Genomic DNA, 13,670 nt, shown 5'->3' on the forward strand with positions numbered 1-13,670 from the left:
AAGACTAGCTTTATGCATAGGTTCTCAAAACAGCGCTCTGCAAGAAGGACATTTAAGTCCCAACCTAGGGGTGGATTTGAAATTGGGGGATACAGTCTTTTTACCCCCTCTATAAAAGCTTTAACCACGGAAACCCTCCACCAAGATATCTTGCTGTGTGAGGTGATGTATGATGAGAGTGCCGCTAGATGGGACTTTAAGAGAGTTAAACACTAACCTGCAGTCTAATCGGTATAGTAGTTAGTGTATTATACTAGAATGTGAACAGTCAATGGGGTTGACATTAATTCTTTTGCACCACAACACAAAGCGTTTCCATTTGTTGAAATAATGCCTTGTGTGTTTGTTTTACGTGCCTCCTTTAAGATGTCCATGCATCTTTGAGGCACGTTTAGGTGTCCGAATTCTATGACCTCAGGAGGCAAGCAGCCAAGTTCACTGTTTGAGGACATGGATGGAGTGTTGTTCCCTGATGCTGGGACATGTCATAAGGGCTCCGCAGTTTGACTGGTGGGCAAACTGACAACTTCAGCATGTGTGAGAACCATGTCTGATGTGCCCACATAGGGGCTTATTGGTATCATCGTGAGATGTTCCTGGTGCATCTTGGGGATTCTTTTGTTGAGCAGTGGTGTGGGGAAGCGAGGGAGGTGTACGCAAGTCTTCCTGGCCAACTGATCCACAATGTGTTCCCCTGAGACCTTGTTTGTGGAAACCTAGATGCGCAATTGCAGGATCTTGCGTTAAGAGACCTATATGTCTAGATTCTCCCATTCTTTGAAGATGTTGTGACGAATGTCTGAGTGGAACTCCCATTCGTGTTCTGTGGGAGGCTGCATATTCCTGTTTAATGCATCTGCTAGATAGTTGTGTGCTCCTGGAATTTGTTGTGATAGGACGAAGATGTCCTTGTTGGATAGCCTTGGTGAGTTTGTCCCGCCCTGTTCATGTAAAACATGGCTGTTGTGCTGTCTATGAGCATTAAAACTGGCTTCCCGGACAGTTGGTGTTGAAAGGCCTGTAGGGTTTTGAACACCGCCAGCATCGTTGATCAAAGGTATGCCCTTTAATCGTTTTTTCTTTTTCTTACCACCACTGCAGAGCCTAAACTACAACCTGCAAAATAACCACTAGATCATCCCCGTGACGTTTGCTTGACACAATTGTTTCGCCATCAAGTCTTGTATTGGACTCATGCGCAACCGTGCATGTGGCACTAGAAAGATGCAGGAAGCCATCATTTCGAGAGGGCACATTGCCTTTCGAATAGTTATGCGATGACCAACTGTATAATGAGGAACTTGAAGCAGCATGTTTTGGACCCTCTCGTTGGAGGGGAAGAGTAGGGTGTCTTCTGTTCGAATTATTGCAACCAAGAATTATTTTACTTGGCTGGGAACAAGACTCAATTTTTTCTCGTTGATTAAAACCTCAATTGAAACAGGTTAATTGTGTCCCGAGTGTACTGTTGACACATTTGTGGTGTCTTCTGTTATGAGCCAGTCATCTAAGAGACAAACACAAGGGTGGTATGTTGATTGGCATAGACTTATTAACAACAAAAATGGGGGAGTTGGAGGAAATCCTAACTAGCCCTAACTCTAAGAGGCGGTTCCCTGCCTCATCAAAAAGGTAGTTCATTGTCTTTACTTGGTAGGCCGACTCTCAGGTCCTGGGACAAGGATACATGGCCTGGGCACCTTCTACAAGCTGTCTTGAGGGTCCCAGAACCTTTGTGAGCAGACCCGGGTTCCAGTACTGTGACAAAAGAATAGCCTGGTTTTCTCTCCCAAGCTGTGCGCATTCTCCGGCCCACTCTCCTGCCAAGTGGGGTACTCCATGTTCTTGTTCCGACTATCTTACCATTCACCCACAGCCTTGGTTTATTCCCCTGCCAAGGTTTGTGGGTAATATAAGTATTTTCAAAGCTAGTACCTGCAGGGTCTTGCCCGTCACCTACCGGTTGTACGTGGGTCTCCCAGTAGCTTCGGCACTTCTCCTGTTAACCAGGTCCTTCTCCGGTCTTCCACGCATATCCTCTGCAATTTAGTGATGGTTTCCTCATACTCCAGCGACTTCGATCACCGGTAGGTAACTTCCCTCTACTCCGGTCTGAGTTGCAGGCCTTCTACGAGTGCTTCTCTACCTTGGGTAAAGTCTGCTTCTCCGCTCTGCTTGACTGCACTTACCTGGCCAACTTTGCGGCCCATGCTGCACCGAAAACGAAGCCGCCATCGTTCTCTTCCCTCTCTGCCTTTGAATAACAGCTGGTCAATAGGATCATTCACAAGACTAGAGCTGGCATGCATTCTTTCTGGTCAGTGACCTTCATTACCCATGGCCTCTTCCTCGTCCCAGTAGTTCTTGCCTGAGACATACTACAAAAACACATGGGGACATTAGGTAATGTAGAATTGGAGGGTTTTTGAGAGAAGGTGGGAGGGTAAAAGGGAGACTGCGTTTTCCCTATGAAGTCAGTGCTCTCGATGGGGTAATTTGCCATGCTAAAACAGTACAGTTGCAATTCAAGGAACCACTGCATAATACAGGGATTGGTGTCTTTCCTAAGGCTGAGCCAAACTAATGGGGAATGGTCAGTGACTAGTGTACATTTTCTCCCTGTCAAGTAGTATTGGAGATGTCCTACTGCCCATCTGATAGCTAGGGCCTTCAGCTCTACAGTAGCATAGGTTTTCTCTCCAGGTAACAGTTTTCTGCTGATTAACAACACTGGATGCTCTATCCAGTCATAGACCTGGGGCAGCCCTGCTCCTTAACCTACCCCGGAGTTATTGGTTTGTAGGACAAACTTTGTTAAAATTAGCCACCTTAAGTACGGATTCACTACACAGGATTGTTTTCAGAGAGTCAAAGCAAGCCTGATCTTTTCCCCATTTGATTTGCTGTTGCTCCGCATTTCTCAATTTATCAATTAAGCAAGAAGTGACGGAGGAGAAATTAGGTATGAACCTTCTAGAATACCCTACGATACCTAATAATGCCCTTACGTCTCTCTTGCTTTTAGGTGTAGGGGTCTCCTTTACTTTTCCTAGTTGTGGTTGGACCATGCCGTTAGCCACAAAGAAGCCTAGGGTTTTGACTGCCGACTGGCCAAGATGGCACTTCTTTGGTTTGGCTGCTACTGCACCCTTGCATAGGGCTCCAACTATCTGATATAGATGCGACATATGTCAATTCCACTTTTTACTGTGTATGATGTCATCTAAATGGGCCCCACAGAAATTAGACTATGGTTGTAAAATGTGGTCCATCAACCTTTGGAAGGTTGCTGGTGCTCTGTGAAGCACAAAGGGAAGAACATTAAAGTGAAACAGTCCTCTATGGGTGGAGAAGGCTGTTTTTTCCTCATCAGGGTTCAGAGGGACCTGCAAATAGCTCTTGGTCAGATCAATCATGGAGATATACTTGGCGGTGCCCAGTCGATCAATGAGGTCGTCAATTCTTGGCATCAGATAATTATCGAACTGGGACACCGCATTTAATTTGTGAAAGTCAATAAAAAACACCACGTTTGATCTGGTTTTGAACAAGAACTATTGGTGAGGACCATGGACTCCGAGATGGTTCTTTGATATCCTCAGCCACCATCTCCTCCACCTCCTGAATGATTATTTCCCTTAAAGCTTCTGGGATCCAGTAAGGTCTTAGATGTATGACTTTTCCCAGAGGGGTGCAAATATGATACACACCTTTTATCCTCCCTGGTTTGTGTTGGAATATATCAGGAAATTGGATCAGGAGATACTGAATATCCTGTTGTGGCATAGGGATGTCACTAAGGACTACATTTAAACTGTTACCTTCCTTAGTACTTTGAACTGATAGTGAGTGGAGCCTACGTTGAACCCCAAGTACCTTTGGTGTACTGGCAACATCGAAATATGAATTAACTCAGTAAAATCCCAATGATGCACCAGACAATATGTTAGTTGATAAAACCGGGCTATATCATGAAACATTACATGCAAAACCAATACGTTCATTTGTGTGTATAATTAATATTCATTGCATTAAAAATTAGACCGACATCAATGGTGATGGGGAGGATTTTTCAGGGTGGTGAGAAGAAAAGGGCATTGCCTCATTAGTTATTTTTTTCCTTTAATACACAACATATACATTATGTCCTTTTTAATTGATTATATCTGTGTATGTCTATTAGGTTTCTTTTCTTTGTATTCTTTGTTAGCATGTCTCACCCTCTTTCGCCAATTATGTCTTTTCATTTTTAATTGTCTACTTTCCAAAGTTCCTTTCAACATTATATCCATACCAATGAAAGGATTTGTGCATTTCCTTCATTCTCTTCCTTTCTCCATTGACTGTACTGCTTTGTATTGTTTTAGTTAAATGACCTCATTTTTAAAAAATACATTCCATTTCAAGTTTTTTTTTAATTAGTACTCAGCCTTACTTCTCGTATTTCACAATTGCAATCGCTTCTAATTTGGGGTTTCCTGTTATTTCCAGGATAAACCCTCAGTTCTGAAAAAATATATGTGTATTAATGCCACTCCAAAACCATACCCCCAGTTGCATCAGTCCTCACGTGAACTCCCTCCCATATTTAATATATATGCTATTTGTGCACCCCACACTATCATGCCAATTTATTTGCAGTTTCTTACCTGCTTGTAAAGCAGGTCGTTCCTATTTTGTTTCTCCGCATCAGCGTTCATGTTTGGTTTTCGATCGCAGACGCCATCTTTGATATTATAAACCATTACCATGGTAATTACGTTAGGGCTTCGTCTGCCATGTTACGCATGATCGCGTATGCCATCATACTTTGGGATGCTTACAATTACCTACTTCTGAGTGTATGTGCGCCACCAACCTTTATTTGGGCATTCAATTTCGCTTGTTATGCACGTACTGACAATACCCATATAACCCTATTTCCATCGATTTTAATTCTTAACGTTTTTTCCTCCCCAATAGTCTCAGTCTTATATTTTATGAATTAACCCTGCCAATCGTATTGATTTCTAAGTAAATCATAGTAATCATCATGATTATTATTGCATGACTACTGTTCACACCCATATGGCGTCATCCATGGTTTATAATAATAGCTAAACCCTCAGGTCCTGGTGTACATATATTTTTCTTGTTCTTAATGACTTTTGCATTTTATATTAATATCCTGTGAGCATTTTGGCCTAAAAGTGGGGCTAGTTCTTCATAAAAAATTAGGCCATCGCATTGTCTTTATTCAAACCAAATTCCATAATCTGTAGTTTAAATATTATTCTAGCTTGCATTTGCTTTAATGTTCTCTCTTGATCCCTTCCCCACTTTCCCATTTTGATCTTCTTTAGACCAATGAATCGAATGTCTTTCTTGCTTTCCAATCCAATTGATGGAAAGATTGCCAGTGGCATGCTAAAGGAAATTTAGGATCCTGACTTCCAATAGTTGCAATGTGTTCTCTTACTCTTATTCTCAATTCCTGTATCATACTCCCTATATATATTTTTACCACAAACACATAGTATTGCATATAAGATAAATGTTGATTTGCAAGTTACAATATCATAAATCCAAAACTTTGTTCCTTTATCATCGGGGGAACACTTCGGTGCCCATATGTGCGTATTTGCACATAGTGCATGCCCCACATCTTTGAAAACCTTTCTTCCTTGTTTGTTTTTTTGTTTTTTTAATAATTTTATTTAATATTTTAAATAAACAAAAACAGTACAACAATCTCCATTGCAAAACTCATATCATTACTAGGACTAATACAGAACTAATAATTAAATTCATAAAAATATAGACACTTATAACCAATGCAGGGTACTATTTTACAATCTTATAAAAGATCTATGACACACAACAAACAAGACAAAACAACAGTAAAACGCACATCTAACAGCTCCCTACAACCATAAGAACACCCCCTCACCTAAAGGAACAGGCTACTAAACCCCGGACCCTGTACTTTCAACAGTATAAATCATAAAAAGGTCCCCAAAGCCGATAATGTCCCTCTCTTCCTTGTCCAAATAACATAACTTTTTCATAGTTCGACAAGATTTGCACATCCAATAGCCATTCCTCCACTTCTGGTTTCTTTCTGGACTTCCAAACTCGTGATATTTGCTTTGGCGCTAAAACCAAAACCCAATTAATCCAATCCGCTCTATCCCTAGCCCTGTCCCCTCTTCCCCTGTTGGATAATAAGATTGTCGAATGGAAAGTGCGTGGAAGTTTCTCCTCCACCACGAGGTCTAATCTATCCAATACACCAGACCAAAAATCAGACACTCTTGAGTACATCCATAACATATGCATTAAGGAACCTCCGCCACATCCACAACCCCAACAAGAATCAGTATCCGAAAGCCCCAACCTAGCCATCTTGGACGGTGTCTAATATAATCTCTAGAGGATCCTTTGCCTAATATATCGCAACTGTAAATCCATTTTTGCTTGCACCCCTACATGAAGCAAATAGACCCATTCCTTCATAGGAATATCCGCACCAAGATCATTCATCCAAGCCTGGCGAAGTTTATCCCAAGCCACCACATCCGTCCTTTCCATTGGCATCAACCTCATGTACGTAGAAACAGCACACGAGGTTTAGCGAAGAATCTCACACACACTGAAGGTCTCTCTTTCATGACCCTGTCCAACATCTCGGTCCTTTCAATCAAGAGGGCTTTCAAGGTATCATAAAGTCCCCTTTCTCTAGCCCCAATCCCAAAAGACACTCAATTGGTCAAAGGGGATCATGTGATCGTTTAGCCACACATCACAAATTCTAAGTATGCCCTTACTGATCCAACTCTTCCAGCATAAGGGTCTATTCACCAACTGTAAACTTGCATTATGCCACAAAGATGCATCATAATGCATCCAGATATTCCCCCCATCATTGTCCATAAAGCGTTGTAACGCCTCCCTAGTAGCGCACATAGTAGGTAGCTTCTTTACCGAAGACGGCACTTTCGACATAGAGTACATATCTCCAAGAGCGTAAGGAGAAAATTGGGCACTCTCAATAATATGCCAATTGGGAACATATTCGATAACTTCAGAGAAGTAAGAAATAGATTTCTTCAGGACAAAGCCAGTGCAATAATTCATCAAGTTTGGGTATCCAAATCCCCCATCCTTCACAGGACATGCCAAAATAAATTTAGGAACTTTTGGCCTTTTGCCTTCCCCAAAGAAATTCTTGGAAGACTATCAACAAGAGACATGATTTTTTGTGAATTTTAGAGGAATGGACTGTAGGATGTAGAGAATCTTTGGCAAAAGTACAATTTTTATGGCATTAACCGTGGCCCATACCCCCATCTTCAACTGGTCCCACTTTAATATGTCCCTTTTAATTACCTCCAATATTCTTGATACATTGAATTCAGCCATTCTTTTCACATCTCGGACCAAGTAAATACCCAGATACTTCGTTGCCCCTACTTCCCAGTGACAGTTCCAAGAACCCAAAACATCACGTCGGATACTAACATCCAGAGGGAAGGCCACTGTTTTCCCCCAATTTATCTTGTGGCCTGACAACTGACCTCCCTCCTCAAACATATGTTTAAGTTTCACACATCCCGCCGCCGGATTAGACAAGACAATAGTCATGTCATCAGCGTAGCACAAAACCTTTACCTCACCATTCCCAAATCGGAGGCCATGAAGGCCCTGTTCTTGTTTCAGGTATATAATGAGGTGTTTCAATGCCAGATTAGACAGGTATGCAGACAATGGGCATCTCTGTCTAGTCCCCCTAGACAGCAAGAATGAGGAAGATATAACACTGTTGACCCATAGCTTCGCACTAATATCGGAGTTCAATGCTCTAATGGTCTTTATGAATGTGTCACCAAATCCCATTCTCTTAAGAGTGTGATAAAGAAAGGACCAGTTGACCCTGTCAAAGGCCTTTTCCGCATCCATAAAAAGTAAGCAGGTATCCCGGGTTTTCGCCTTCGGTAGACCCATGATGTCAATCAACGGCCTAATATGATCCTAACCATATATACCTCTCATAAATCCGACTTGAGAACTACTGATTAGTTTACCAATACACGTATCCAGTCTATTAGTCAATATCCTAGTAAACATTTTGAGGTCCACATTCAGAAGTGAAACCGGCCTGTAATTCTCACATTTCTTACCATCTTTCCCCGTTTCGCAAGAACTATAACACAGGCTTCTCTCATTGTGGGACAAATAATCCCATTCCTCATAAAGCCATTATACAGGGTGCACAGGAACAGCACCAGCACAGCACTCAACGTCTGGTAAAATTCTACCGGGAGACCGTCTAGCCCCAGTGAAATACCCTTATTGAGTTGTCCGATTGCTATCAATAATTCCTCCTCTGTAATAGGGCTATCCACCATCATAGACTGATCCTCACTCAAATTTGGCATAACAAGCTTATCAAAAAAGGAGTCCATATCATCAGAAGTCGGGAATTGATCCTCTCGATATAAAAGTATCATGAAATTCCTTAAAACCCTCGCATATCGCACCCTTTTTAGCGATATGTTCACCAGTGTCATCCACCAATTTTTGAACAAAGGAACTATCCGTTAGGCCCCGTAATCTATTTGCTAGTAGTTTACCATTTTTGTCACCTTGCTCCCAGAACTTTTGCCTCATAAAGAACATGCCTTTTTCGTATTGAACATCCATTTTTTGTTTGAGTAGATCTTTGAGTCTTCCCACTACTATCCTATCCCCATTAATCTTAGATACTGCATATTTTTTCTGAGCCGCTTCCAACTCCCCTTCCAGTTTCTGGATCTCAGCCAAGCTCTTTTTCCTAACCCGGGATGTAATATTCATTAGTTCCCCCCCACACAGCTGCCTCATAACTTTCCCAGACCATTATATCAGAAGCTGAGCCAACATTCATTTCAAAGTGATTTTTCGTGAATCCCTCCAGGGAGTCAGCTACCCCCTGTTCTTGTAACACATAGGTTTTAAGCCGCCACTTAGAAAACCCTGAACTTTCCTGCCCTATATTCACCTGCATCGTCATCAGAGAGTGGTCCGAAATACTTCTTTCCTTAATAGTCACATCATGTACCTTGCCAGCCAACCCATCAGAAATAAGAAAATAATCAATCCTCGAGTGGGAGTCATGAACCGGCGAATAAAAGGAGAATTCCCTCTCCTCCGGATGAACAAACCTCCAAGCATCAACTAAATCCAGGGAATCTAAAAACTCTTCAAAGGTCCTACTCGTGCAGTATATCTACATTGTGTCAAACGGTCCATTTTCCCGTCAATTACACAATTGAAGTCACCCCCTAAAAGTATATATACACAGTCCATCTCTCTCAAAGTAAGGATAGTTTCCCAAAGAAAGGGCTACCACTAGTACACAGTCCATAAATAGAACCTATCGTAATTAGTTTCTCTTCATATTTGATATCAATAAGAAGTATCCTCCCTTCCTCGTCCATCACTACCTTTTCTATCTGAAGCAGCAGACCTTTGCGTAAAAGTATACCTAATCCCCTTGATTTGAAACTGTGGCAATTCTGAAAGGTCTTAGTATTCCATGTATTTTTAAGTAGATGTTTTGAATCAATCAACAAATGAGTTTCCTGGATAAGGGCAACATCTCTCTTTTCCCTCTAAAGCCTGTTCAGTGCCTCGTTCCTTTTCCTTGGAATGTTAAGACCTTTAACATTCCAGGAACATACCTTCAGATCACCCATTGACAGTACAATTCAATATGTAACCAGCCATACTGTTCCAGAACATATCCATTTCAAAGGATGAAATGGGGGAGTGAATAGTTTGAGTTGTGCAGATGCCACAGGACAACATACAACAAATACAAGTACACCGAACCCATGAACAGACATATATTACACTTAACAGCACACCCTGCAATATTAAGATGACATGGAGTGCCCTTATTTACAAAAATTCTAAAGTCTTGAACTGCAATTGCCCCAGAACCCACACCCAATTCCTTTTCAGTAACAACAAATAACAATCTTCCCCACTCCACCCCTAACAATATCTATAAAGAACTCCAAATCAGTATGACAACCATGAGTAACACTCCTTTTTCCCTACCTGGAGCCCAATACTGTTTTAAAAATAGTATTAGTAAGGACAAAATGGTCACGACCAAGCATCTTCACCCCAATACCAACGACATTTAATGCCACAAAAAAAACAGTATATCAATGCAACCATCCAAAAAATCCCATCCAAATCCTAAAAATATACAGTATGAAGTAATATACGCCATATCCCACATCTATGTAATGCTGATAATAGCAACAACAAAAACATCCCCAGTCTCCCCATATACCTGCAATGACTTATGTTTATATCAGCCCTCCACAGCATGAAGACCCCAACTCATCTGCAATTCAACCACCCGCACCCTTTAGTGGAAACTGATGAGATTGCAAGGTAGACCGCTCAACACTAAAATTCTAAAGCAATTACCTTTAACTCAGTTTCAGCTCAGAACCACCAATTAGTGTTCATTATCAACAAACCAGTTCACCAAGTGGGTCAATAAAGAACTGAAATCCATAGGCGGCTTCAGTAGGCACTAACCACCACCAGGCCCCCACACCCACACCCCCTCATACCCTAGAGCCTCCCTATATGAAGAATAGAACCCACACCTTCCCAAACCCTTAATCAACATTGAGTTCAGAGTTCCCATTTGGCTCGAAGCAAAATTAGCAGAATTCTGTGCTTCAATTCCCAATAGTTTAAAATAACTGTAACAACACGACCCATCCCATAACATACACACTCAAAACTTGGTGAGTAGCGCTCTGTAGCCATCCCAAGAATAGACAACACAACCAAGGTGCAATGATATTGTTGGCCCCGTTAATAATCTCCAGGGAACTCCAATTACATCCATCATAGAGGTCCTCATAGGGAGTGCTCTAATCCTTTAAGCTTTCTTTTTTCCCCCCCTCTTTCCTACCCAACATAGGATCCACAGATCAACGGTCGTACATAGCTTCTGGCAGCAAGTGTAATGAACAAATGACTCTACCAACCAACCTATAGCCTGGCGATCTGGGAAAGACAGCATGCTCTTACAGGCACCCGTCCCTTTAACATTATGTACAGCAGACACTGATAGGCAATGTAGCAACCCTAACAGAAGTGGAGGTTGACCAGTACCTGGGAGAGGGCTACCTCACCCCCAATTCTATAGATATATAAGAACACTCTGCTGCTTTTGTTGCCGTATACAGTCAGGCATCTATAAACATTACAAAAACATTCTACAATCATCAATATTCTTCAGGAGAGGCTCCTCTGAGTATACCGCCAGATTTAAGCACCTGGAATGTTATAGAAATGCTCTACTCCGTAGATGTAAGCCAAGAACTTTGAGAACGAATGAACAAACGCACGGAAACACAGTATAAACTGGGAATACACCAGAATTCGCATTTACCAAAATGCGAGGAAAGTGAATTTGGAAGCAGTGTTTGCTGGTCTTTAGAACGTTTCAATACGTCTTGTTTCTTCCCAGCAGTTCACAGGCTATAGGTTATGAGCACTCCGGTGTCTTCCGGAGCTCCTTTGAACATCTCTTAACCTATGAGGTGATGGCAATCAATCCCTCCAGTTTACAGACTGGATTTTGAGTTCTTCATGTTTTTAAGGAATTTCCACGTGTTTGGAACCTGTTTTATCCCTTCTGTTTCAATACATTTTGATCCTGCCTCATGTGTTGATAACTACAGGTACTGTTCGGAATACATCAGGATTCAAATGTCCAAAAAGCCAATATGCATAATGTGGCTGTAGAGTTGTTAGAAACCTTCCAGGATTATTTGCCAAAACGCGATAACATGACGGAAGGAAGAAGACAGTGGGAAGAGGAGAGAAGGCAGGTGAGAGGAAGGGAACATGCAGTTAAATCAGAGAGCAGGGAGGCAAGTGGTTGCAAGTCGAAATGGTGCAGTGAGCAGTGAGCACGAACAGAAAAGAAGAATGTCTCCGAGGAGATGCAGCTGGCAGTTAGGTTTCATAGGAGAGGAGAACGTGATCACCCCAAAAGAGGACTGCCGAGAGGGTAGGAGAGGGGGGGCCCCCGAGGAGATCAGCAAATCTAGTGTAACCTGCAGACTGTGTAGGGCCAGCGCTAAGAATAGAGTTGCAGATGTAAAAGGGCCCAGCAGAGGCACAGGAAGCATACAGGGACCAACAGGCGAGCGGAATGCATGGAAGCCGAGCCTCCAGGTCGGCACTATCACCAGATGCAGCACCGCATCTGGTGATAGTGCGAACAATGTAGTGGCTGTGCAGCAGGAAGATGGGGCCCCATCAGCAGCAGCGCAGGCGGGGAAGGTCACGAGCACCTACCGTCTGCGATCGGATCCATAACTAAATCCTCCACTCTAGTGCACCTCACACCTGGCAGCAATCCAAATAGCGCGTGGCGGGCCTTCAACACACAGGGTTCACCAACGCCCATGTGACCCGCCGATGGAGGCTCCACTTCCGCAACAGCTCGTTATTCACGTCTTTCCATGACGTGACTCAACGTGAATTAACGTGACAACACCATGGCCTTTCCTCTAATGGCTCGTGGGCGCAAGACAATGTAAACAGCTACAGTAACGGATTCCAAAGTCTGTTACCTCTACATAGATGATAGAAATACTATATATTATAATTGAAACGAAAAAGTAGCACTTAGTATTTTAGCTTGTAGAAAGCTTGTAAAGTAGAATAACCATAAAATCACCAGTGTACCCCAAATGCCTACTGACAAACAGGTTTATCTTTTCTTCTTTGACGGCAACAGCCTTTGGGAAGTAGATGTAGTAGCCTCCATAGGTTGCTCCAGGTCACCCCTATCATCAGCGCTTTCCAGATCACTCAAGAAGGCTTCAGCCCCCTTACTATCACTGAAGAAAAATAGTCTGCCATCCTTAATAACACGGAAGATGGATGGATAGACCATATAGTATTTGAGGTTCTTTAACTTCGCTTTGTCTTTAGCAGCCTTGAACTCTTCTCTTATCAAGGACATCCTGACTGAGGTCCCCAAATATCACCTTGTGACCAATGTTCCCTCTAAGCTGTGCGCATGTGCGCTTGCCCAGCTTCCTTCTGGGTGCCACTCAGAAGAATTTTAGCAGCGCACACAGACAATTCACACCTATTCAAATAAGCAGGTACCTAATTTTTGCTCTCTCACTCTCTCAAAATGAAGCTAAATGATACTATTTGTGATATTCTGGTGTAACCTATTGACAAGTCCTACTATGCAAGCTTGACCTTAAAAACTCTAAAATAGAATACACCCACACAAGGTTAAAATTGAATATGAAAATGTGGCTACATGAAAAGAAGATACAACTAAAATAGGCCTGCACACATTAACTAAATTATCTTCCCTCCCCACCCAGGATCCTATTCTTGACTCTACCACACATATACCGTATGACTCGAACTCCGCCCCAGGACACATTCAGATATTACCAGACAACCTGGACTCTGCCTACCTTAGCTCAGCAAAAGGTCACCAGACTTAGATACAAGTCTTGGTTTATGTTACAATATGAATGACGTTCAAGCACAAGAATTTCTGTTACTCATGGTGCCTTAATAACAGCATTACCCACATTAGGTAACCCAAGTGCCAGCTCAAATATCGGGTACTGATT

This window comes from Ambystoma mexicanum, chromosome 4p (genome assembly GCF_040938575.1).
Source record: "Ambystoma mexicanum isolate Mex_15411 chromosome 4p, UKY_AmexF1_1, whole genome shotgun sequence".
Taxonomy (NCBI): Eukaryota; Metazoa; Chordata; class Amphibia; order Caudata; family Ambystomatidae; genus Ambystoma; species Ambystoma mexicanum.